The sequence below is a fragment of the Odocoileus virginianus genome, chromosome 11, assembly GCF_023699985.2.
Source record: "Odocoileus virginianus isolate 20LAN1187 ecotype Illinois chromosome 11, Ovbor_1.2, whole genome shotgun sequence".
Taxonomy (NCBI): domain Eukaryota; kingdom Metazoa; phylum Chordata; class Mammalia; order Artiodactyla; family Cervidae; genus Odocoileus; species Odocoileus virginianus.
The window spans coordinates 34,699,798-34,726,333 of NC_069684.1; the positions used below are offsets into that span (position 1 = coordinate 34,699,798).

Below are 26,536 nucleotides of genomic sequence, written 5' to 3' on the forward strand. Positions count from 1 at the left end.
CTTGTCATAAAATGAACAGAAAAATTTTATTTTAGGACAAAACACCTAAGTTCTCTAGTACAGCTGAGTGTTAACTGATCATTCAGTAGTACCTGCTTAAAGATATTTGAAACAAATACAACTGCCTGTAGTGTTTGTATGAGATACACACCAAGAAAACAGTGGATTTCTCTAGAGGTAACATTACAGAGGATAAATATTTCTGGATTAAGTAAGGGTTGTGGGCTGCAACTGCTGAGTTTCCTGAGAAAGAAAAAGATAACTGAAGCACTTCAGATTTATAGGATTTGTATTTTCAACTTATTTCCATATCCACGTTTTCATTTCAGTTGATGTACTATAATCCCCCTTTGACAGCTAAGGAAGCAGGTCACCTCATCACACTTCAAAGCCACAAGACAGGTCCTCTCACTCTAACTAGTCAAGCTTACTTATTAATATAATGCTCATTGATTGTCATGGTTCAGGACAGTGTGGTGAAGCAAGAAGCACATAGTGTATTTAAAAGACCCAATTATTCTCTCCTATCAAATCAACATTGCATCTCAGCAAAACATTGTTTCTAGAGTTATAAACACTGTTTGCCTCATAGGTCACCCAGTTCTCATGTCTCACCTGGACCCAAATGCACACAGCACAAAAGAATTTTATTTTTGTATTTTTTCAGGACGGTGCTTCTAAGTCAGAATATTGTCCTCAAGTGAAAATGGAAAGATCCATTAACTAAGCTAAATGCTATATTCAAGCCATTCGTGCTCACATTAGTCTCATCCTAAGTAATCATACCACTGACCCAAGTGTCAGTCAGCACCATCTTCAATCTCCCTGTGGTTGCTCAGTTGCTCAGTCATGTCTGACTCTCTGCGACCCCATGGAACATAGCCCACCAGGCTCCTCTGTCCATGGGATTCTCCAGGCAAGAATACTGGAGTGTGTTGCCATGCCCTCTTCCAGGGGATCTTCCCAACCCAGGGATCAAACCTGCATCTCCTGCCCTGCAAGTGGATTCTTTACCCACTGAGTCACCAAGGAAGCCCATCAGTCTCCCTATGAAAATCCACTTTAATCAAAACTACAAGCCAAAGCCCAAGGGACTTTATGATAGGAAAAAATCTAAAACTTGAAAAAACCGGTACCATGAAAAGAAATGTCAAAGGAGAAAATGAGGAGACACTTTAAAGGACTAGAACCAACATCAAGAATAATCTTCCAAACAGAACAAGCATAAAAATATGGAGAAATAATAGAAGATGATGAGATTAAAATGCAAAAGAATCACAGTTTTAAGGATAGTTTTACTAGGAAGAACAGGAAACTAAATGCTTAAAGTATTACTTCATAAAAATCAAAAGGAAAGAATTACTTCTACCAAAATCAACAGAAAATTACTAAGAGCCTTTATCTATACCTTTCCCCAAGTAGACAACCATATACAGATAAGGGTCCCAGACTTGGTCAGGAACAGGAGCTACTATTCTGTAACAGTCCTCAGACAGGGGCTGCCTGGGGTCCCACTAGATGGGAGACAACGCTATAGAAGACAGAAAAGATTTCACTCAAAAACTTAGTCTTCAGTTTTTACTTATCAGTATGCTCTTCTCAACACGAAAACACCTATGTGAAACAAAACAGAAACACACACAGGTCAGATCACCACCACTCTCCAAGTGAAGTGTGTAATCATTTTATTATACACACACACACACACTTCAGTAGATATTAAGAAATCTCTGAAATAAAAAATGAACATAGTAACTACAGAGCAGTTGAATCACCCCACAAAAAAGAAAAAAACTGTGTTATTAATCTTACACTTACCATATCTTAAGTCTTTTTACTTCAGAAGCTTTTTCACTCCAGATTTCATATTTTTAATATGTCAGGATAAGTCAACAAGTTTGCGTTGCCTTTACCAGTTGGAGATCAGTTTCAACTACAAGTTATTTGAAAGAAATTGCTCCCCATCCAGTACCAAAGCACTGAGATTCCAAAGCAGTTGTCATGCATAATTCCATCTCAGAACCTAGCCAGCCTGACTGCACTCTCAGGTGAGACAGACCTACAGACTGGAAAAATAACAAGAGAAGTTGCAGTCCCCACTTCCTATTTGGGGCCTAATAATGCTGATGAACTTGGAAACAAAGAGAGGACCTCAAGTTCAGCATGACAGCTATTTACTACAAATAATACAGCAATGGTTGGCACTCAATTTTAAATGATTAAAACTCACATATGTATACTTGAAAAGGACAAATTTTATAGTATGTGAATTATGTCTCAATAAAGCTATTTTTAAAATAAATAAATGGTACTTCAAAAGAAGTATTCCATTTAATATAAACCACCCAGCTCTATTACTAAGACACAACAAAACATGTATTTTAAAATTATGATGCATAAAAAGATCATTAACTTCACTCATGGTCGAAAGTTATTTTAACAGAAGTTAAAATACTGTACATTTTTCACCTATCAGGTTAGCAAAGATCAAGAGCTTTCAAATGTCCAGGGCTGGTGATAAGATGGGTAAATCTAAACCCTAAAATTCTGTATACACTGGCACATCCTGGAGGTCAATTCATTAACAGTTTGAAAATGAAAAATGTACACAACTACTGCTGCAGCAATTTTACTTCTAAGAATTTACCCTACAGATACACCTACACAAATTGCACAGGTACAAGGATTTTTTTTAAGTCAGAACCAATTTAAGTGTCCATCAACAGGAAATTAAAGCATGCATCCACACAATGCCCCACTATGCAAATTTTATCAAAAAAAAAAAAAAAAAAAGACCTGAATTATAATTGCAACTGACTTGAAAAATGTGCACTTGGAATATTAAGTAAAAAGCAAAATTCAAGATAGTATGCTTAGCATGTACACAAGTGCTTATTAATGTCTGGAAGAATATTGGGAAAGTGGTCATTGCTCTGAACTGCATGAATCGATTACAATGAGTATATATTAATTTTACAATTACAACTTGTATTTAATTTGAATGCATCAGGCTCTCAAATAGTCTCACCCTGGTGTTAATCTCCCCATGCTGTGACCCCAACCTGTCTTTCCAGTGCTTTGCGGTTCCAGCTAGACCAGTCTGTTCTTCCTTAGAGAAATCAGACTGAAGCATTCCTCTCCAAATGTGAACTACCAGCAACAGCTTCAAACATAAACCACCTGAGGTGAAAGAACAGCGTCTGCCTGCATCTACTACAGAACATTTTTAAGATTGTTTTTAAAAAAGGAAATTGAAATACAATTTAATAATCTTCCTCACAGAAGCAGCAGAAGTACTCACCATTCTCCATGTTTTCCAGCCTCTGAGCCTTTGCTCCATGCAATTTCCTGCCTGAAATCCTCTTAGCTACTTATCACATGTCCAAATCCTGCCAATCCTTCAAAACACAGGTTAAACACCACCTCCTACACCAAATCTTCCCTAAGGCCTCCAGCCAGAGCTAATGCTCTTTCTTAAACCACAGGACCAACATCTCTTAAGGCACTCTCCTCTACGGAGCACTCCATGTCTTATTCTCTTTGGTGAGAAAATTCTTCAAAGGCACACAATCGTTGTCTAGGTCATTGTGTATGCCCCACCTCATACATAAATTAAACTCATGTGCTACTAAAGCATCTAATAAAAAGAGCATGGCAAGAATCTAAAAATAAAAGGCACAGATTTTTCTTCCGTATTTATATAATATTTACACATGACAAATGGTGCTGTGTACTGTGCTTAGTCACTCAATTATGTCTGACTGTGACCTCATGGACTATAGCTCGCCAGGCCTCTCTGTCTATGGGGATTCTCCAGGCAAGAATACTGGAATGGTTTGCCATGCCCTCCTCCAGGGGATCTTCCTGACCCAGGGATCAGAACCCAGGTCTCCCACATTGCAGGCAGATTCTTTACCATCTAAGCCACCAGGGAAGCCCATGACAAACTGCAGGAGTATGAAAAGGTAAGGCTCCCTCTCTCTCCAACCTCCTCCCCAGTGCCCTTCTATGTCTCCCTAAAAGGTAATCAGTATGATCAATTTCTTAACACTTCAGGGGTTCAAGAAGATCCTGGACACTATAACTTTATAACACATTCACAACTTTGGGTCTAAGTTGACAGAAACAATCACTATGACAATTTATAACTGCACACTGTGTACTTGTATGCTGGAGCAAATAAAATACAACAGATGGAAAGATAAATTGTGTCCTATGAGTTACTAAACTAAAATTATCAAGAAGCTTATAGATTGTTTCAAGCATAACTATAAACCAAGTTACTAGAATTTCTTTCTTGGTGTAAAAACTACTTAAGGATTCCATAGACTCCAAAATTTCCACTAAGCTAAGAAAAAGGTGCTAAGCCAAAACAGATAAAATACTAAAGAAAAATGTGAATGTTTTATAAAGCTAGATAGGTATATTACTAAAGTGTTTATAAAAGCATTTCTCAATATTATATTAATAGCAACAAGATGTCTACACAGTTTTCTAATTTATAAATAAGAATTAAGTGTTTCTAAGAGGTCTTTTATCATGTTTAGTGTATAGAAACTTAGGAAATTTCAGTAATTATTTCTACTATAATGGATCCCATGAAAACTTGAAAACATGCAGGGCAGATTATGTTACTAAGACCAGAATGTTCAAATCAAACATCTGTTCATCTTGTTAAAAAACTAACCTAGCAATAAAAATCTGAAATCATCATTAGATCAAAAAAACATTTTAGGAAAATTTCTATACCGAACTCATTACAGTAGTATGATATTCTTCTAAACAATATTAAAGATTGAATTACCAAATGTGTTACTACATTATCCCTTGGGATTTATGGTACAGATTGACAGCTGTCCTGTAATACCTGTCTTCCAAAGTAACAGAATCTCTGATTTTTTGACTAGGCACACAGCCATCTCCAGCAAAGACTTAATTTTCCAGCACACACTGCAGCTAGCTGTGCCCTGTGATTTGGTTATAATTAGAGGGACAAAGCAGAATTGATGTGTGTGACTTCTGGGAGGTGTCTTCACAGGATGGGGATGAGCTCAGTTCTCGCCCCCTCATGTCCTTCCTGCTGGTGAGGATACAAAACTGATGACAGGAACTACAGAGGCTGTCTTTGCCTACAAGGAGAAAGCTGGGTCCCCTAATGAACACGAAAGCCCCACACTGGCTCAGGGCTACCCATGATTTATAGGAGAGAAAGGAAACTTCCATCTTGTTCAAGCAGTTGTTTTGGGTTTCTTTCACTTACTGTTTTGCTAAATCTTACTTAATACAAGGCAAAACTAAGAAAAGGATACTACATCTATTTACTAAGTACTATTTTATTAAACAATTTCTAATGCATATTTTAAACTTACTAGGATTAAAATAAAAACTCATTTATGATTCAAATAACTATGAACCTTTAAAATGTTTCTCTATGCTATATAAGAGATATAAAAATGTCACTATGAAGAATTTATCCAAAACTTTGCTTTGGCCACCTGATGCAAAAAGCCAACTCATTGGAAAAGACTCTGATACTGGGAAAGATTGAGGCCAAGAGAGAAGGGGGCGACAGAGGATGAGATGGTTGGATGGCATCACTGACTCAATGAGTGAGTCTGAGCAAACTCCAGGAGATGGTGAATGACAGGAAAGTTTGGTGTGCTACAGTTTTGGGGCTCATAGTCAGACACAAGTTAGCAACTGAGCAACAACAGTCAAAAATCAGACTTCCCTGGGGGGTCCAGTAGTTGAGAATCCACCTACCAATACAGAGGGACACAGGTTTGACCCCTGACCTTGGAAGATTCCACATGCTGCAGAGCAACTAAGCCCATGTACCCAACCACTGAGTCCATGCTCTGGAGCCCGTGCTTCACAACAAGAGAAGCCGCCACAACAGAGTAGCCGCCACTCATCACAACTAGAGAGCGCCCACACACAGTAACAAGACCCAGCACAGGGGGGCGGATAGAATTTATCCAAAAATCAGCTTCCTGAACATATACTGGGATCCTAAGACTAAGCCAAATCTCCTTTATCATGAACATCAGTACTACTACCCAATAAAAGTATTCAGTCAGTCATTCAGCAAGTGAACAACGAAAGCCTACTGCGTTCCTCACTGAACACTGAACTCGGAAGGGACCAAAGTGGACATGGCCTCTGCCCTCCTGGAGTTTACCTGACAACATACAGGAGCTTGCAACACCGCAGGCAGCGTTCCAGGTGCCTCCTCTCTAGCGTCCAAGTTAATCATCCCCTCCTCTGTCGTCACAGTCATCTCAGACTGACTGCAATATGACCAGGCTTCAGTTCTGCTCTGCTAACATAATCATATATAATCATGTTCCTCAGAGATTACATTCCTGTTATCAAAATTAAAATCAGCACATTACTGGAATGCCACAGTAGCTATCATTAATGGTGGGCCACTTTTCCAAATGGCAAATCTTATTTATCACACGACATTTCTCCTTAGTTTCATCTCAAAGAGTAATCTTACCCTTAAATTTGAAAACTACTTTGCACCTTTCCCGAGGACCCAGGGGCTGACCTAAGAAAAGTCAGAATGTAGAGCTGCTAGACAGACAACCGCAGGCCAAGCTCTCCAGAGAGCTGAAGCTGGGCCCACAAGATGCCAATCTGATTGGGTCACAGTTCAAAACACTGATCGGACTTGTTTATGCGTCTGAATATTAGCTGCAGATTAAAGGTCACACACACATATCCACCAGGGATGGTGATCTTGCTCTTGCTTATTTCTCTCCTACAAGTCCTAAAAGACTAATGTTTTGGTCTTCACAGCCATAGGAGAAAGCAGGTCAGATTTAGGAGGAAGGGAGACCCCTTGCCTAGGCTTTAAGTTTTAGCAATACTCATCCCAGTTTACCAGAATAGCTCTCTACTGGTATTCTGACCAAAAGCGCAATTAATAATAAAAGAATATGCTGAATCTCCCACTTGCCATTGTTCTACTTACATAAAGTTCCTTTAGGAACATCACTAAAAACAAGGACAGCTAAGCTATGACATCAATTTACTCATTAACACACCAAACCTCACCATTACTCTATGGTCTGGGTCATTCACTTTGTATTTAATCATGTCCTGTTCTGTAGCATTTCCTATATTCAAGGAATAGTAAAAACTTGACAGTTGCTAACTTAAGAGTTTATTTGAACCCATTGCTCCTACATATCTCCTCGCTGTTGAGTGCTGTAGATGAAGAAAGGGAACACAATCAAAAACTAGACCTATGAATAACAATGATGACAGTAACAATTTTTTTAAAATAGGCAATATTTACAGATCACTTATTATCTACCAGGGGGTTTCCCTGGTGGCTCAGACAGTAAAGAATCTGCCTGCAGTGTGGGAGACCCAGGTTTAATCCCTGGGTTGGGAAGACTCCCTGGAGAAGGGAATGGCTACTCAATCCAGTATTCTTGCCTGGAGAATTCCATGGATAGAGGAGCCTGGAGGGCTACAGTTCATGGGCTCGCAAAGAGTCGGACATGACTGAGCAATTAACACTTTCACTACTATTTACCAGAGGCATTTTAAACACTTTGTATGTATTAATTACATTGATCCTCAAAATAAACATGAGTACTATTATTACCCTCTCATTACAGACGAGGATTGAGCCACAGAAAGGTAAGCAACTTGCCTACAGTCAGAGATAATAAGCAGAAGGCTGGGAATTGAGTCTAGAGCTCTTAACTACTTTGTTGCAACAGTACAAAGATGGACAAATACAGATTGGTAAATTTTGAGGCTCAGTGCCCAGAAAACATCCAAGGAGACAGAGCGCAACATGAGTGTGGATCTCAGAAAAGAGATCAGGGCTGCATTTATAAAACTGAAGGTTGGAAGCATGAGGTAGAATGACACTCTGGAAGACAGCGCTGAGGGAGGAGTTAATGGACAGAATCATGAGGAACACCAATATTTAAGATAAAGTTGACAATTTAATTCAAATTGATAATGAAGTAAAGTGGTATATTTATACTACACACACACACATATATACAGTACATTACAAATCAAAATATATGCTAGTTCTACCTACTCTATGGGAACTAGAACTACAATGACTACAGGTTTATGGTAACATCCGTTTTGTTTGTTTACTTTATTTATTTAATTTTTGGCGGTGCTGCGTCTTCATGGCTATGCAGGCTGTTCTCTAGTTGTGGCGAGCAGGGGCTGCTCTCTCTAGTTGTGCTGCATAAGCTTTTCACTTCCGTGGCTTCTCTTGTTGCAGAGCATCAGCTCCAGATCAGTGGGCTTCAATAGTGCAGTTCATGGGCTCAGTAGTTGCAGTTCCCAGGCTCTAAAGCACAGGTTCAACAGCTGTGGCCCAGGGCATGTGGGCTACTCCTGGACCAGGGATCAAACTCATGTCTCCTGCATTGGCAGGTGGATTCTTTACCACTGAGCCACCAGGGAAGCCCTGGTAGCATCTGTTTTTAATGTACTGTTGGTCATACCTAAGTTTTTCATGCTAACTCTTTAGGCAGAACACCACCTCTAACACCATTCCAATGGGAGGAAATAATGTGCTCTAAATCTGAGTTCAGAAATGCTTCCCAAGGAATACACAGTTATGAAAAGAATGATGGCCTGAACAGATGACCATATTTCAATAATTCTAAGGCTCACAATGTTTTTACATTTGTGTATCATTAGAACTGGGACAGGTCTTACACAGTTTAACTGCCAGCACTATTTTCTTTCTTAGAAGTACATAAAATACGGTGCATCTTACTACTGATGGCATCTTAAAACACCATGAAATATGTATTTTAGAACACATCCAATTCTCCACATGAGTATACACACTGGCATAGTCAAAGGAAAGCCTTCTGCCTTCCAGGGGTTTACAATCTAATAGAAAGAATATGATTAACAATATGATATAAATGCCAATAGTACACACTATGAAGTGATAAAAGGAGTGGCAAGGCTAAATAACTGCAGGTACTTAACTGGTGGGAAATATGAGTAGCCAAACGAAAGCAACTTAAGGCAGTGTGTCCAAAGCACAGTTTTAACTGAAAGAAATAAAATGTGATGCAAGAACAACAGAAACGTAGGAAATCAATGATATCCCAGCAAAGGCAGAGGAAGAAAATGAATAATGTGAGGTTATGGTGACATCACTCTTGTCTTAGAACCAGCAACTACCTGCAAGTTTAAGTAAAGCACTGCTTGAAGATAACTAATCAAAGGGGAGAGATTTTTTTAATCTTCTACCTCTCTTTCCTTTGAACGCCTGTGGTAGTTTTAAAATCTACAAATTATTTGATACTCCTCCCTTCAAGAACTGAACTTAATTCCCTTCTCTTTGCCAGTAGGTTAGACTCAGTGACTTGATTCTAACTAACAGAATATGATGGAAGTGACAGTGGGTGACTTCTGAGTGCTGTGTACTAAGTCACTTCAGTTGTGTCCGACCCTTTGTGATCCTATGGACTGAAGGCCACCAGGGTCCTCTGTCCGTGGGATTCTCCAGGTAAAAATAATGGAGTGGGTTGCCATGTCCTCCTCCAGAGGATCTTCCCCACCCAGGGACTGAACCCAAGTCTATTGCATCTCCTGCGTTGGGAAGAAGGTTCCTTTTTTTTTTTTTTAATGCTTACTTGCTTTATTTGCCCTATTTTATTTTTATTGGAGGCTAATTACTTTACAATATTGTGGGTTTTGCTATACATTGACATGAATCAGCCATGGGTGTACATGCGTGAGGGAAGATCAGGATGGGGAACACATGTACACCCATGGCAAGGAGGTTCTTTACCACTAGTGCCATCTGGGAAGCCCTGTGACTTCTGAGACCAGGTCATAAGAAACCTCCTTCTTGCTTCCTTGCTCCTCCTTCCCTCCCCTTTCTGGGGGAAGCCAAATGCCGTGCCATGTAGTCACCCAAGTAACCATATGGAAAGGTCCCTGCGGCAAGCAACCGAGGCTCCCTGCAGGCCTTTCCACCTACAGCCGAGAGTGTGAGCCACCTGGACGCAGAGCCTCCAGCCCCAGTCAAGCCTTCAGATACAGCGGCGCCAGCGGCCGTCTCAGGAGAGACCTCTGGGCCAAAACCACTAAGCCACTTCCAGATAACCAAGCACAGAAATGTGAGAGGGTAAATTTTACTGTGCTGTCACCAAGTTTTGAGGTAATCTGCTATGCAACAACACATAACTAATACAACCCAATAGAACTGTGTGTCTCTAAAACATTTATCCTTTTTAAGGTATGATCTGCAATATTTTGCTAAGTTCTACTGCACAACAAAGTGATTCAGTTACATATATACATACACACACACACATACATTCTTATTCACATTCTCTTCCATTACGGTTTTAAAGTGTTTTTTTCATGTTTGTTTTTTGGCTGTGCTGTTCTTCGCTGCTGCACAAACGAGCTTTCTCTAGTTGCAGAGTGCAGGCTCATCACTGTGGTGGCTTCTCTTGCTGCAGAGCGCAGGCTCCAGGGAGGGGGCTCAGTAGTTGTGGCACATGGGCTTAGTTGCTACGCAGCATGTAGGATCTTCCCAGGCCAGGGATCAAACCCGTGTACCCCTGCATCGGCAGAAGTGTTCTTAACCACTGGACCATCAGGAAAGCCCTCCATTATGGTTTATCACAGGATACTGAACACAGTTAGTTCCCTATACTATATAGTAGGATCTTGCTGTTTATTCCCTAAAACACTATCTTAACTTCTAACAGTATACAGTATACACCAATGGCCAGTATAGAGAAAATTTCTAGAAAGCTGTTCTCTTCATCTTTACATGTAAAGATGTACACGTGTAAGATGTACACATATGGTAAGGCTTACCTCAATGAACTACATAGTTAAGTACCTGTTTTTGTTTATTATTTGTTAGGAGAGTCTTGCCAGTGCTTATGCTTATAAGCATAAGCAGTTGTCCAAAACTAAAGTGATTATATCTTGAACAAGAGTTCAGTTACTGGAGCAGAGTTAAAAAAGAAAAACATTGATTTGATCCAATTAAAAGATGGAATGAGGGATAACAGATACAACAATCAAAAATAACTCCAGAATGACAACTGTATAAGGTGGAAACAGCAGTTATGTAGTACCTTTGGAAGTACTAGAGTGCAAAACTTGCTTGAAGAAACACAGTATAGAGCAGGAAGGCATAACAGTAACACCCAGAATTTACTTCTTCATTATTAAGGAAAAAAGGACAAGCCACCTGATTAACAAAGGATTAGCTTTACATGTGTTTCTCAAACTGTTCTACAGACTATTGGTTCTCATTAAAACATGATAGCTTTCCTTAGGGAAGAGGGGGGAAAAAAGAAAAAACCTTTTACATACCACAGTCCTATTTTTTAAGGCTTCAGAGTGCTAATATGCATTATAAATCTATGTGACCTCAGAAAACTTAAAATATTTCCAGCATATTAATATGCCATGACTACAGTTGGGGAAACACCAATTTGGGCAGGCAGCTAGGTAGATGGGTAGATTAACAGGAAATTTTTTAAAAAGATAAATGCAATGAAATGATCTCACCTGAAAAAGAGTGTGACTGACTACCAGTTATGACTCGGTAGAGCTTCTTAAAGCAAAATAAACTGTTAGATAAGCTACCAAAAACAACAACAGCTGCACCAGATGTCAGGGAAAATGAAGATGGAAAAAACGTGATAGGAAAAAACCAGAAGAAAAAATTTCCCTTTGCACAGGCCACCGTTCAGAATGCCTCCCATCCCCTCAGCTCCTAACAGCTGCGGTGAAGGGTGAGCACTCCGCCAACTAGAAGGCAAGTGGGTAGCTGAAGAGGTGGTCTGGCCCCAAACCCTCTATCAACAGTAATGGTGACTTACAACCTATCAGATCTTCTTTCCTGGGAAACTGAATATATTGAGAGTCCTTAGTGGAGGTGGAAGCAGAGACACAGACACAAAGGAACCAGAGATAAAACAGCTGAGTGAAGAGCAGAGGATTAGGTGGGTCAGCTCTGGCAGTTTAGTGCCTTGCACAGAAAAGGAACACCTTCCTTTGGTAGAAACTGTAAGCTAGCATATTACTGTTCAACCTGAACAACCTTCTGCGGTGGCCCAGCCAGAGCAGCCGAACGACACCCGTCAGCCACGTTCAGTGACCCAGCCAGAAAGAAGGGAGAGGGGAAGGAAAGGGAATGGGCAGGAGCAACACGGTCTCTGGCTTTAACAAGGAGCATCTAGTTTAAATTCACTGGAATGAGGTTTTCATACATCAAACATGTTTTTAAATCAGTGGCCAGAGCCTCCCCATCCCACAAGGAATGGAGCCAGGCTGTTCCAGTAAGGACACACTTTCCTAGGGAAGCCAGGTTCTCCCAGGGGGCTAGGTTTCCACGGCCTCCACAGCAGTTTCTTCGAACACACACACGCAGACACATGCCCACACTCCCGCTGGCTCACACTCAACATACACAGTAAGTACCACCACCATACCACCCGCTCCCGCTTCCTACCCCCAGGAGTAAGCGCATCAGGAATCAGGCCTCTGGGGACCGCTGGACACTGCAGGTGTTAATGAGCACACACACGTGTGCTCCGCCAAGCATGTGTGCTCCAATGGGTTTCTGCAGGAGGGGCTCTCCATGCTGTCCAGGGATGCTGCGTGGCCGTGTTTGCTCACAAGCTCTCCTCCAGGTTAGTCCAGCCCACGGTGTAAATACTGCCCCCTCCTGACGGGTGTCCTTATGCTACACAGTCTGGACAGCTACCCATTGCCCTGAATGAAGTAGGGTATATGGCCAACAAACTCTTCCCACTGAGGAGGCAGCGAGGTCATCTGGTCACGAAAGCTAGCCAATATCCACACTCCTAACAGTGTTCAGCACTCACAAGGCCCATCTGAACCTGAGGAGCTTCTGTCAGGCCTGGCCCTCAAGGTTCATGTTTCTGTCCCACTTTTGCTTAATACATGAGGATGACTTGGAAGGCTTCCTGTTCCTTGTCCTAAACCCTTACAGTAAATCATATGTATAACTAGTTTAAAATCAGGGCATGACCCACGGCTTCTACTTCTGATGCAAAAGCCCAAGACAAATAAGCAGTAAAGATTCCTCAAATACCAAGTGATCTATGAATTAGAGGTCGTATCATTTTGTAACGTAACCATATAAGGAAACAGTCCACAGTGAGGTATGCTGCTGACACGCTGGCAGATTTGACCAAATAGAAACAATTTTACACTGGCACAAACAGGTCACCTTACCCAAAAAACCTCTTACACAGTATTAGCAGTTCTAGTGACCTAGTTACCTAATATACAGACCCATATTACGTCTTACATTACTTGCCAAACCAACGAGCAATATGAATCATAATTCCAAACAAAATCCAGTCCAGTACATATATTTTGTATTTCAGCATGTTTATTTGTGGCCAAATGTTCATTAAAGTGACTTAAGCAAACTTAAGCATTTTCTCTTTATTATTTAAAAAAACACTCAAACTCCATTAGGCAAGAAACTAAGCACACGTCAACAAGCTCCCCAATCACACTCAGAGAGGACAAGCAGAGCTACAAATACAGAATAATTACCAAGCTATCAATAATTAATGACCACTTAACTATGATTCGAGAGGAATTCCTGGTTGTCGAAAAGCCCTGTGATGATGCTGATGAAAAGCATTATCAGAAACTGATTATCTCAGACAATGGTGCATTGTTTGAGGGTATGTATGTGTGTGTGTGATGAAGTTCACAGCTATGTTACACTAATGACTCACTTAAACACCTGAATTTTCTGCTATCTTAACCTTCAAATCAACTGCAAAAGAAACTGCCAAGAGGAGTTAGTAGAAGAGCACAAAATTCCTCAAAGAATTTGGCATATACAGCTTATCTTACTAAATTTTTTATGATTACTGAAATCTGAACATGATGTCAAAGAGTCAAAACCAATTTTAAAAGCAAAGGGTCCTTACTAAATCCATAGTAATACTCAACATACCTTGGTTTTTAGAAGGGCACAAACCATATTCTTGTGTGTGTGTGTGTGTGTGTGTGTGTGTGTTTATAGGACCTGGCACATTTCTGTTCACTATTACACAGAATTGCTGCAGGACCTGACAGTGATTACTGTCTCACTTTTTAAAAACTTTTGGCCTAAACAATAAATCAAAGTTCAGAAAATAACTGATGCATTTATTTCTTGATTTCGATTACATTTTTGTTGTGAATTGGTTATATGACTCTAGTTACCTTGCAATAAAACACTGGCAGAGAACATATTGGATTGAAATTACCTGACTCTATCACTGCTTAATAAATAATACATTTGACCTGTTCACATTTCACCGTGAAAGATCCACACCTTTAGAGATTACACTCTAAGCTTTGAAAGCAAAATGAGTCAGAAATCACATTCCTAAGAGCAGCCAGTCTGGAACAGAAGATGTTTATCCTACACCGAGTCACCCTTGCCACGGCAAACTTCTCTACCAGTTCATTTTGTTTAAAACAACTGAAATGGGTAGGATGTGCAATGATAAAAATTCTCCGAGGCATTTATCAAGCAGATTATCTCTGAAACTACACCTTGGCTTAGAGCCTCTGAGCGGGAGTTTGGCCTTCTGTGTTAATCTGTACACTTATTTCACATTTTCTCTTGACTCTATTTTTTCTTTTTTACTCTAACGCATAGAATAAGTTAACCTAACAGATGTAATTTTATTTATGTTCATATGACTGCTGGAAACACTACTGACATGTCACACTATTACATAAGAAAAACTGCTGATTTCAGTGAGCTCCTCTCCTACCCTTCCATCCCCACCCACCCACCTTTTTCATTAAGTCTCTGAGGAAAACCTCTGGGTCCAAGATTGGGATTTTTCTTTCCCATAGGCTAGGTCTATTTGACCTTTTACTAATGATGCTGAAAACTTTTTTAAAGACTGTTAGTGTATGTAGAGCTTCCAACACCAAGAATACAAAACAACTCCTTTTTTAAAAAAATATTTCAAGACAAATTGTATTTCCCATAAAAGACAGGGAGTCCTTGGAAGTCTCAATGCATAAATACTTCAAATAATAGAGCAAATTAATGTCAAGGCAGCCAATAGTGGAAAAAGTTTCAATGCAGCCATCTCTGTCAGAGGGCATCTGTATGAGCGGCTCCGGGAAGTGACATTTGCAGGAAGGCACTACAACTGTGTTCAAAAGAAAATCATTAGGCCTCAGCCGTTAATCCCCTCCCCCATCCTCTTCCTCTGGATCCTTCAAGGCAATTAACCAGTAGAAGGTGCTATTCTGCACCCATCTAATTCACACCAACCTGCATCCTTGGCCCAGAGCTGGTTTAACCCAGCTGAACTCTTATCAGCCTATTCCCTGTCCAGTGTTCCAAGAAGCCTCTACATTAGCCCCTGAAGCAGAAAACCAGATCTTTTCTTATAACCCCTATTTACAAAACAATACACAGTGATAGCTCACTAGCCAGTATACCCGGCTATCAAACCTTCAGACCACGAATACATCAAAACATAACACACTTTGCTAACTACTAACCTCAAATACAATCTTTATTATCTTAACTGAGACAATCTACTTCTACCTAGAAAAGATGACCCTGGTCACAGTCACTACAGTAACAGTCAACTGAACAAATCACTGTCCCCAGCAAAGTCAGGGGCAATGAGGAATTCAAACGCTGACTATAAGGCCACGACATATAATAAGGGATTTTATCTTTACAGACACAAAAAAGAAAGAGCAGTTGAAACCAGGGCTGCAAAGGAAAGAAAGGGCGGTGGGAAAGAGGCATCTCTGAACATGTTTTTGAGTGTCCTTTAGTTTCCGACATACTCTTCTCCCTCTTACAAGGCTGCAATAAAAAAAAAAGAAAAGAACAGACAAGAGATAGGTGAGAGAAAGCTGAAGAAGAAAAGCACCCACCCTTCCCCCATCTCCTCTCCCCTCTCCCCAAAAGAGCTGTGTTTGTCTGTGCAAACCTAGTCCCAAATACGGGAGAGAGAGAATGAATGTGTGTATGGAAGAACAATGAGCCCTCTGCCTGGTATTGTGTCTATGTGTGTGTATGTGTGTGTGTGTGTCTGCCTCTTTTCCCTTCGACCTCAACAACAACAGGGAGAGCTGGAAGCCAGCTTTCTATCCAGCCCAGGCCACCAAAATCAAAACTGGTTTATAATTTACAGTGGAATTAACTCAGCAACCAGATCCAGGAAAGGCAACAGCTACTCAAAGATTATTTTATTACTGTCTAGATCAGTCCTCTCTCCCCTCCCCCAACAGACTGAGCCGAAAGACACCAGTGTACACCAGACAAAAAGGTCTCACTTTAAATGGAAAGTAATTATCAAAATTGTTTCAAATCTTAAACATAGGATTGCATTAATCTTATGTTACAATGTTTGTTTTGCAATTCACTGTGAGTTACCCTTTTACTAGTTACCTTTCTAGTGTTTAAAAAATTGCTTTGGAGAAAGCTATTTCAGGATTCATACAAAACTACTTTCTAAATGTACCTCAAAATAGTAACACATACTGAAACATTTAAAGCGCCCAGTTTCTCAAGGACACATTCTGCTTAAATCAATGTTTGAAGTCTGTAATCCAGAAAAATTGTAAGCAAACCTTGGAAAAGAGGCAGAGGAAAATGACAATTCAACAATGAATCATTTTGTTTTCCTTTCAACAACTTCTCAAACAAACCAGTTTCAAAGCAAAGGAAACCTGCAATGCTTTCCCCCTCCCTACACACACGCACAATCTATGTAAAACTACTTTTTCTTCTTTCCAAAACCTTAAAAAAAAAAAAAAAAACCTACTACTACTAATAAACATGAAAGCCACTCTCCTTCAGAGAGACAAACTAAAACAGGATAAGAATCTTTTTCTACTGCAAGTGAATTTTAGTTTTAAAATTCAAGCAGCACGCAGAGCAGAGAACTAGAGATTTCGAACACAAAGAATCTTCCCCTAATGGGAAAATGATACTTTAAGTCCTCCTCCCCCTCACGACCCCCCAAATCCTCAAACATTCAAGAAATTCGCAGTTTCGGTCCTGGACTTCCTCCCTCCTCGCCCCCGCCCCCCAGTTCAGCCCACAATTTTAGTCACATGAAAGAGTTTAACCTCAGACAAGTCAAAGCAGAGCAAGACCCAGGAGCAAAGAAAGAGCCGGGGTCAGCAGGAGAAAGAGACAGTTACCTGGCCGGCACAGGGTCGAGCGGCCCCAGCCCTCGATTCCCGCCTGCCCCGCCATGCGCGGCCCCCACCCGGGACCCCGGCTTCCAAGCCGACTCCTCGGGCCCGCCCCACCCCCGCGCTCAGGACGAGGGGCCACAACTGCAGGCAGACGCCGCGCGCGGGCCACTCGGAGACTCACCTCCCCCGGATGCGCTACACCATCAATGGAGGTGTGTTCGGCCGGCTCCCGGGAAAGTGGGGGGACGGGGCTGCAGGCCCGCGGGGCTGGGGCCGCAGGACTCGGGCCGAGGGCTGGCCGGCCGCGGGAACAGAGCCAGGGGCTACGGGGGCTTCCCTCCCGTGACCTTTCGTGCGGGCCCCACCAGCCTCTGCGCTCGGCCAGTCCTTCAGGAGCGAGAGCCCAGGCTCATGTCTGGTTTAGTTTTTCTGAGGGCGAGGGGGCTCCCGGAGGATGATGGTGATTTTTTTTTTTTCCTCTCAACTAGGAGAGAAAACGAGGCAGAGACAATGTGGGAGGCGAACGAGGGGAGAGGAGCGGGGAGGCGGAGGCGGGAGCTAGACCCGAGCCGGGCGAGCGTCTCGGGCGTGGGGGAGGAAGAGGAGGCTGGGAGCGCGGGGGGCGGCTCGCGAGCGTCTGTGGGAGCAGCGGCGCCTCAGCGATGGTGGCCGAGCCGCTGCGGGGCTGCTGCACCGACCCGCCGCCCACTCCGCGCTCGGGCCCGGCCCACCTCGCAGTATCGCGCCCTGCCATTGGCGCGACCTGGAGTGACGCGCAAGGAGGCCTCGCCAATGGGAGGCGGAGGGCGGGGAGAGGGGAGGGACTTCTTAGAGCTTTCTCTCCCTCTCTCTCTCATTTTCTCTCTCTCTCTCTCTCTCTTTTTTTTAATTTCTAATAAAATGAGCAGAAGAGAAGGAGGGGAGCGGCCGAGCCCTTGCGACGCGGCGGCCCGGCTCGAGCGCGCGCTCCAGGCGACGGCTGGGCCGTGGGCTGATCTCCCCCTGGCTGCGTCTTTGTGCGGGTCCCGGGCCGCGGCGCGCAGCGGGCAGGTCCCAGGGGCCAGGGTGGCCGGAGTCCAGTTGCTCCTGTTATTACCAGGGTCATGGTTTGCTTTTTCAGCCACTTAAAACGCGAATTCATATCCCTGGGAGATCCGGAGTGGGTTCGAAAGATTCGCTCCAAGACTCGAAATTCTGATGCGCATTTACGTCTTCAGAATAAGTCTTTGGCAAAAGATTATTTAGAAGAAAAAAGAAATTGGTAGATTGCACTGCTAATATGAAAAAAAAATTATAAAAATAGCAAGCCTGAAAAGAAAGTCTCATCAAGGAAAAAAGAAGGGACACAGACACAGAAGAGATTTCGGAAATCGAGGAGTGTACACAACTCTATGCCGTAAGTTTGAAAAATAAAATCTAAAAACAGGAAAAAAATCCAAGTATCACCTTTTCTTTGAGAAATATTGTGTCCCACTTTCCCAAAAACTGATAATCACAGGGTCTCCACTGCTATAAGGGAATTTCGGGGCAGGCCAAATGCTCAGATTCCATTTAATATAATTTATAGGATTGAGGGGTTTGGAATTTTTAATTATGATTAGCAGTTTTTGAAATGCATATCATGCTTATGAGTTCTTTCATAGACCCTGGCAAGAATCCAGGGTGAATCATCAACCTATTGTTGGTTTGTTAATACACTGAAATGCTTATTGGTCCTTATATCATACACTCTTCCTGAAGGAGCTCAGAACTGTATATAATAGAATAATTAAGGGATAGAACATAGCACAAAATAATTCACTCATCACTTTCAAATAAACTGATAATTTTCTCTTTGCAATATCTATTCAGATTGCAATTTCCACATCCAATAGTTTAAAAAAATAATAGGACTAATAGATACTATTTGATGGTGACCCCAGACATCTAAAATCAAATGTGTCTTTGCCACTACCTTTCAGAGTAACTTTCAGCAGGAAAATTCCTTTCTGTTGCAATTCCAGCTATGAAATGGGGAAACTAGTTAATACCACCATATCTCTAATAATGTGAGAACTGAATTTTGCAACATCATAAATTCAATAAACAGTTATCAACCACCTAGATACAGATGGAACTATTCCACATCAGTTTGGAAATGATGAAAAGTAAAGTGCATTAGTTAGATGGCTTCGCTTGCCATCAAAGTCTACATTTACAGAAGCACTGTTTCTAGTAAATGTTCAGCTCTGTAGTGGAGGAATGGACAATGGTTCTAAGAGGATACCCAGAGGATCCTGCAGGGCCATTCAGCAGGGAAGAGAGAGGTTCTCGAAATCTGAGAGGGACTGACATCATTTTCACTTCTTTTTTTTTAAAATGTAGATTTAATAAAAGTCTTGAAATTCCACATTGTTATAAAGCATAATATTACTGTATTGGGCCAAAAATTAGCCAACGAGACCTGTTTAACTGTAACAATCCCGTGCAAGAATTGTAGTCCAGCCATAAAGTCACAGAATACAGGCTTCCTTCCAAGGAACTTAGAGACTGACAAGGTAATAACAATACACTGTAATAAGAACAACGATTAAACCACTGTTCGAAAGCTTATTACGTTCCAAGCACCAGGCAAAGCATGTTGCTTTCTTAGCCTACTTAGTCCTGACAGCAGTTCATGAAGTGTATTATTAGTATCTCCATTTTAAAGGTCAAGAAACTGGGGCTTAGGAAAGTTAAATAACTTGCTCAAGGTGAAAGAGTTCAAATATCTAATAGGTTATTTTTCACACGATGAGATTAGAAAAAGTTTCCTTATTTTCTTTTTGGCAAGCTTTAGAATATAGAGATCACTTATCTGAACCTGATAACATCAAGAAAGACTTTTGTTAGTTATTTTATATATCTTACTATGAGTAGAAGTGATTTAATTTGTATACAGAAGTCAAATCAGATATAATACTATTATTTAAAAGAAGCCAGGAGAAAAAGAGGTTATTTAATAAATGGTGTTGAGTAATCAGATAGCCCTGTGGATAAACAAAAACAAGTCAGAAAAACAGAATTTTTTAAATTAGATTTCTGTTATTCCTAAACCTCTTTCCCTAAATTATAAATGGATATTTTTTAAATGTAACAATTGAAACCACTAAACCACTATTTCTTAGGTTGAGTTTACTTGTGTTTATTATGGTCTTCTATAACCTACATATAGGTTATGCTCATTTTTTGTATATGTCGGATATTTTGTTATTTTTTTAAATGAAACAATAAAAGTATTAAAGGAATACTAAAACTTTTTCCAGTCATAAATTGGAGAAGTTCTTTCTAAGCATGAAAGGAAGCCCAGAGGTCATAAAGAAAAAATATCAATAAATTTTGCTGCATAAATATTTTATATCACTATAAAGCATAAAAATACCATAGCACTGTAAGAAACAAGCTAACGGGAAATATTTTCAACACTATGCAACAGGGCTAACTTCCTGAATACAAACAGCTTGTTCAAATTTGTAAGGAAAAAAAAAAATCAATGGAAAAACATTGATATACGTTCGTGCTCATACACAAAATATTGTGTTTGAGCAAAACAAATTCACAGAAAAAAATGTGTTCAGTAAACATATACTCAAAATGAAATAAAAGCAAATTAAAATCACCTCTTAGGAATTTTTTCTAACTTCAAAAATATTGATGAGAATGTGGGGAAACAGGCCCTCTGATGCACTGTTGGTAAAAATGTAATTATTCCATTTTTTAGAACAATTTGGCACAATCTATGAAAATGATAAATATCCATACCCTTTGATCCAGTGACTCTGCTTCTAGAAAGCCATTCTACAAATAATTTTTCACAAATGTACAAAAATATATATAAAAGACTTGCAACATTATTTATAATAGTGAAAACCAAAAAAAAGCCCAACACCCATCAACAAAAAATGTTTAAAAGAATTATGGTACAAACATACAATGAAATACCTTACAACTTTCAAAAAAAATGCAGTAAATCTGACAACTAATAAAGAATAGTAGCCACGATTCAGAGTTAAATGAAAAAAGCCAGTCACAGAACAATTATGTAAAGTATAATTCCATTTGTAGTCTAAAAATAACCATTTTGTATCTGCTTCAAAACATCTAGAAACTTGTCCACCCGGAAACATATCCACCAGGCATGGAAGGAAAATGAGGCAGGAAGAGGAGATTGACTTTTGCCTTCATTCAACTCTATTCTGTTTGATTTTTTTTCTTTTTATATCAAACATGTATAATTTTTAAAGAATTCAAATTATTTGAACATATGGCCAGTAACTAGCCTTCATAATTCACCAGAAGTACTCAAGCTTTAGAACAAGTAAATTATTTTCCGCTAAAATGCCTTAAGCAAAACTGGGGTACGTTATCCAATCTGGTAACAAACTGAAGCTCATTTCTAGGCATTTTCTTTGAATTTGCCTTTCCAGTTTATGTGGTACAGATACCAGCCAATAATGAGCTTCAGCTACCCCCACACACACATCATTGTACTATTTAGGTCCATCCACCAGCAGTAATGGCTACTTACTCCTTTCTCGTTGCAGCCCCTCTTTCTACAGGCATTCAGCACTCACCTTACATACCCACAGTGGGTTTGTACTTTATTATCTCTTGTGAACCAGACTTGCTCCCTCTCCAGCCTCCTTCCTCAGGACAAGAAACCCATGGTAGCCTTTGAAAGTCCCTCCACTGAAATGGAGCAGTGGGTGATTACTGGAGGCTTATTGCAAATTGCTGGAAGCACATGTCATGCGTGCAGACACATGCAAAAATGAAACAGATTTTCCTCCCAAAAAAGGATCAAAATCAGAAACCTCTTTCCTTTGTTTGGACATGGCTAATCGTGGGCAGCAATTAAGGTTCTCAATTCCACTCCTGACTTGATGAATTTTCTTTCAACCAGAGTGAGTACAAGTGGAGCTTGCTCCTCTCTGAGTCACACTCAGCCAGCCAATAGCACAGCATGCTGTCCGAAGGCTCGAGGATTCCTTTTGGGTGAGATCTAAACCCCAAATCTGACTTCTGACCACGTGTGGCGATTGAAAAGTCACACAGGGCTTTGTGAAAGAATGAAGGGGAGGAGATGCTGATTTTCGTAGTCTTGGCCCAATTCCAAGTTTGATCATTAGCTATCCTCCTTTGTTTGCCTGCCATCTCAGGGAGATGTGCTATTCCACACTTCCTGTTATAAACAGCTGTCCACTGTTAACTGAGAGAGCCAAAGAGCCAGTGGATTCCACCCTGGGGAAAGCTGCATTTCAAGATTAACATTTCCTCTGCATCTATTGGTAAATTCCTTAGGTTTACCTTGGAGGGAAGGTGTAGTTTTCTAGGGAGAATAAGGTCATAATAATGGGGACTTGAAAATTATCTGCAAACCCTATTTTGTCTGAATGGTGAACAAAGAAAGCTGGCGTGGATCACAAAGGGGCCCTTGGAAGGAGGAGGCCAAAGAAAATATATTTTAGATCCTACCACATTATTTGGGTTATCAGAATTTAATCCTATAACATTGATGTGGCAGTTGCTATTAGCCACCCAAATGCATTGTCTTTTCAATTAAGGCATATATACACACAGAGGAAACAGGCAAGTAACTCACAATCCTGCAAAATTCACCCTCGGTCATCCAGCTTTGGTGTCTAATTTGTACATCTCTGAGGCAGTAACTTTAATGCCTCTCTCTCTTTGACACTTAAGACATCTTAATTTCAAAATATCCACATTCCTGATCCTCTCAGCCTCAAATGTCTCCTAGTACTCCAACTTCCAGAGTAAATTCTTCTTTGCTTACTTTTTCATCTTGAGAGCATTTTAACTTGGAAGCATTCAGAATGTCCTTCAATAAGCAAATGAGGGGCTTCCCTTGTGGTCCATAGGTTAAGAATCCACCTTGCAATGCAGGGGATGGGTTGCCATCTCCTTCTTCAGGGTATCTTCCCAACCCAGGGATTGAACCAGGGTCTCCTGCATTGCAGGCAGATTCTTCACCTTCTGAGCCACCAGGGACACCCTCTTCATTCATTTGCAATGCAGGGGATACAGGTTCGATCCCTGGTCCAGGAGAAGCCCACACACCCATAGGGCAGCTCATCCCATGTACCACAACTACTGAGCCTGTGCTTTAGAGCCCACAAGCAGAAACTCCTGAAGCCTGCACATCCTCGAACCTGAGCTCCGCAACAAGAGAAGCCACTGCAATTAGAAGCCCGTGTACTGCAACTAGAGAGAGTAGCCCCTGCTCACCATAACTAGAAAAAGCCCACACAGCAACAAAGACCAAGCACAGTAAAAAATAAATATTTTTTTTTAAATAAGCAAATGAAAAACAGGTACATCATTCAATGAAATATTATTCAGCAGTAAAAAGAAATAAACTGTCAAGCCTGGAGGAACCTCTTTAAGGCATTACTGAGTAAAAGAAACCAGTTAGAAAAAAGGTTACATACATAATGTGGGATTCCAACTATATGATATTCTGCAAAAGACATTCTGGAAAAGGAATTAGAAAGATCAGCAGTTGCTCGGATCGGGGAGGGAGGGATGGCTAGGTGGAACCAGGGAACTTTCAGGATAGTGAAAACTATTCTGAATGACACTCCAAAGTGGATACAAACCTTAGGGCAGATACAAACCCATAAAATATGCAACAAAGTAAACTCAAACTTCAGCTATTAACTTTAGTTAACTATAATGTATCCATATTGGTTCATCATTGTAACAAATGGGCCATCATTGTAACAAATGTAACATTAAGGCAAGATGTGAATAATAGGGGAAACTGGCTGGGGGGAGGCAGATGAAAGGACACATAGGAGCTCTGTGCTGTGAACCTAAAACTGCTCTGAGAAATAAAGCCTATTAATTATTAAAAAAAAAAAAAAAAAAAAAAACAAGCATTTTAGTTCTGTTCTTTGTGTTGCAAAGAACAGAGACTCACTCAGCATCTTAAGTAACAGGAGATTTGCGTGCGGGTGTTCCCATAGGATGTTCCCATAGGAGCAAAGCTGAACCATGCAACCTCAGGAAAAGAAGGGACTAGAAGCAGGGCCGCAGGAAGGTCAGGAGACCCAGCTCTCTCCACTGATCAGCATCACTGGCCCACTGGTCTCATCTTTCCCACCAGCTGACCTCCTCACCCCTCTACACTTTAGCTTTTCTTCATTGCAAAGCGTCCGCTTTCTCATAATTTCAACTCCCTCATAATTGCAGCTTGCGTGGGGCCTCTCCCAGCTTCTCTGGTTTTTCTGGAGCTTATGGGTTACCAGCTACAGCTGCTTCTGCCAGCTGCCTCATGACGTTAGTATTTCCTACTTAAAATTCCTGGGAGGGAGAAACCTAATTGGTCCAGTTCATCATTTTAGACCCAGCCCTGTCCCCATCACTGCCCCACGGTGAGGTGCAGGTAGTAACAGATGGGTGAACAGGGGTGAAGGATGGCAGTGAAAACCCCAGGAACTGTGGCTGAGCAGCCTCCCTTTGGGAGGGCCGGGGGAAGGGTGGTGTGTTGGGGGGGGGTATATCGGGGGTGGAGGAGGCGGCTTTCTAGATAAGCCTAACACCCAGAGCCTGCTTTTTGAATAGTGAGTGGCAAAAAAGACTAGAATTGAGTTACTTGGCAGCTAAGTAATTCAATAAATTTTTTTCACAGTTACTTTTACAAGGGACATTTGGCCTTTTTTAAAATTTTATTATTTCTATTTGGCTTCACCAGGTATTAGTCAGAGCATGTGGGATCTAGTTCCCCATTCCCCAGCCAGGGATTGAACCCAGATCCTTTGTATTGAGAGCGCAGAGTCTTAGCCACTGGACCACCAGGGAAGTCCCACATTTGGCCTTTCTGATGGAGAAAAACCCAAAAGGAGCAGACCACAAGTGACAGAACATTCATGTTCTCCTGAATGATAGAAATTTCATGAGAGTGATTTCAGAGCACACCCCAGCAAAGACCTTCCAGCCAACCTGCCAAAGAGCCCACGGCCTTCGAACTGACAGCAAATTCTTACTCTAATCACTCAAAGAAACAGAAAGCCAAGAAAAATGAAGACGGATCTTCACTGTACACTGAAACACCATCTACTCCATCTGACCTAGTAATATGTGATTAATTTTCACCCCAGGGTGAAAGAAAGAGACTAGGGTTAGTGAGCCAGTAAGAGGTGACAAAATGACTTTCTCCTCAGACATAAAAACTTCGGGCAAGCTGTTTTTACCACAAATAAAAAAGGAATTTAAGCCCCAATAATGAAGAATAAAATGGAGAGAAAAGAAGCTAATGGGAAAAGAATCTTAAAAAGAATGGAGAGTTGATGAGTGTTTGAAAGTATTTTTTTTTAAGTATTTTATATGGAAATACTCCATCTTAAAAAGTTTAAGTGTGGGGGTATTCTTTCTGCGCCCTTCTGATGCCTATGTCAGAAGCTTTCTCTATCTCCTTTAAAAATAATAATAATAAAAATTTAAAAAATAAATAAATAAAAAGGTTTAAGTATGAATAGATGATTATAAATAAACTTATTCTCCTGGGGGGGTGGGGGAAATGGATACATGTGTAAGTATAACAGATTTACATTGTTATACACCTGAAGCTAACAGAATATTGTAAATAAACTATAGTCCAGTAAAAACCTTTTTAATAAATAAATATTCAATTTAAAATGTTAGTCCTATGAAAAATAAAGACAGTTTTGATTTTTTTTTAAAGTGACTTCCCTAGTGGTTCAGTAGCTTTGACTCCTCACTCCCAATCCAGGAGGCCTGGGTTTGATCCATGACCAGGGAGCTAGATCCCATATGCCCCAAATAAGACCTGGTACAGCCAAATAAAATTACAAAATAAGTTTAAAATAATAATTAAAGAAATAAACTAATAAAAGCAACAGGCTCATAGATCATGTCCAGCAGAGGTAAAGACATACAGTAAGTATCTCCACAGAAGGCGATACTGTGATAGAGAAAAACCGAAGTTGATAGTTACCCAGTTGTGTTTCACAAAATAAGGGTGGTGCCTTAAGGATGGTGTCATCTGCATATCTGAGGTTATTGATATTTCTCCCTGCAAACTTGATTCAACCTTGTGCTTCATCCAGCCTGGCATTTCACATGTTGTACTCTTCATATAGGTTAAATAAGCAGGGTGACAATATACAGCCTTGACGTACTCCTTTCCCAATTTGGAACTAGTCTGTTGCTATGTCTGGTTCTAACTGTTGCTTCTTGACCTGCAAACAGATTTCTCAGGAGGCGGAGATTTCTCAGATTTCTCATCTCTTTCAGAATTTTCCACAGTGTGTTGTGATCCACACAGTCAAAG

At 40.8% G+C, this 26,536-nt stretch overlaps 1 protein-coding gene and 1 long non-coding RNA gene across 4 annotated transcripts in view; one reads left to right on the forward strand and one right to left on the reverse strand.

Moving 5' to 3' along the window:
* RERE (arginine-glutamic acid dipeptide repeats) overlaps positions 1-17,881 on the reverse strand; it is a 405,272-nt gene extending 387,391 nt beyond the window's left edge. The window contains exon 1 of one of the 3 annotated variants that reach the window (XM_020913245.2): positions 17,387-17,881. The gene's annotated coding sequence lies outside the window, so the exon portion shown is untranslated. Of the gene's footprint in view, positions 1-17,208; positions 17,232-17,386 lie in introns of those variants that run through there. The other 2 variants (XM_070474246.1, XM_070474245.1) reach the window with 2 other exon arrangements.
* LOC139037483 (uncharacterized) lies at positions 17,148-18,440 on the forward strand. The gene is made up of 2 exons (XR_011490338.1): positions 17,148-17,417; positions 18,326-18,440. It is a non-coding gene; the product is annotated as an uncharacterized lncRNA (long non-coding RNA).
* Positions 18,441-26,536: the final 8,096 nt, after the last annotated feature.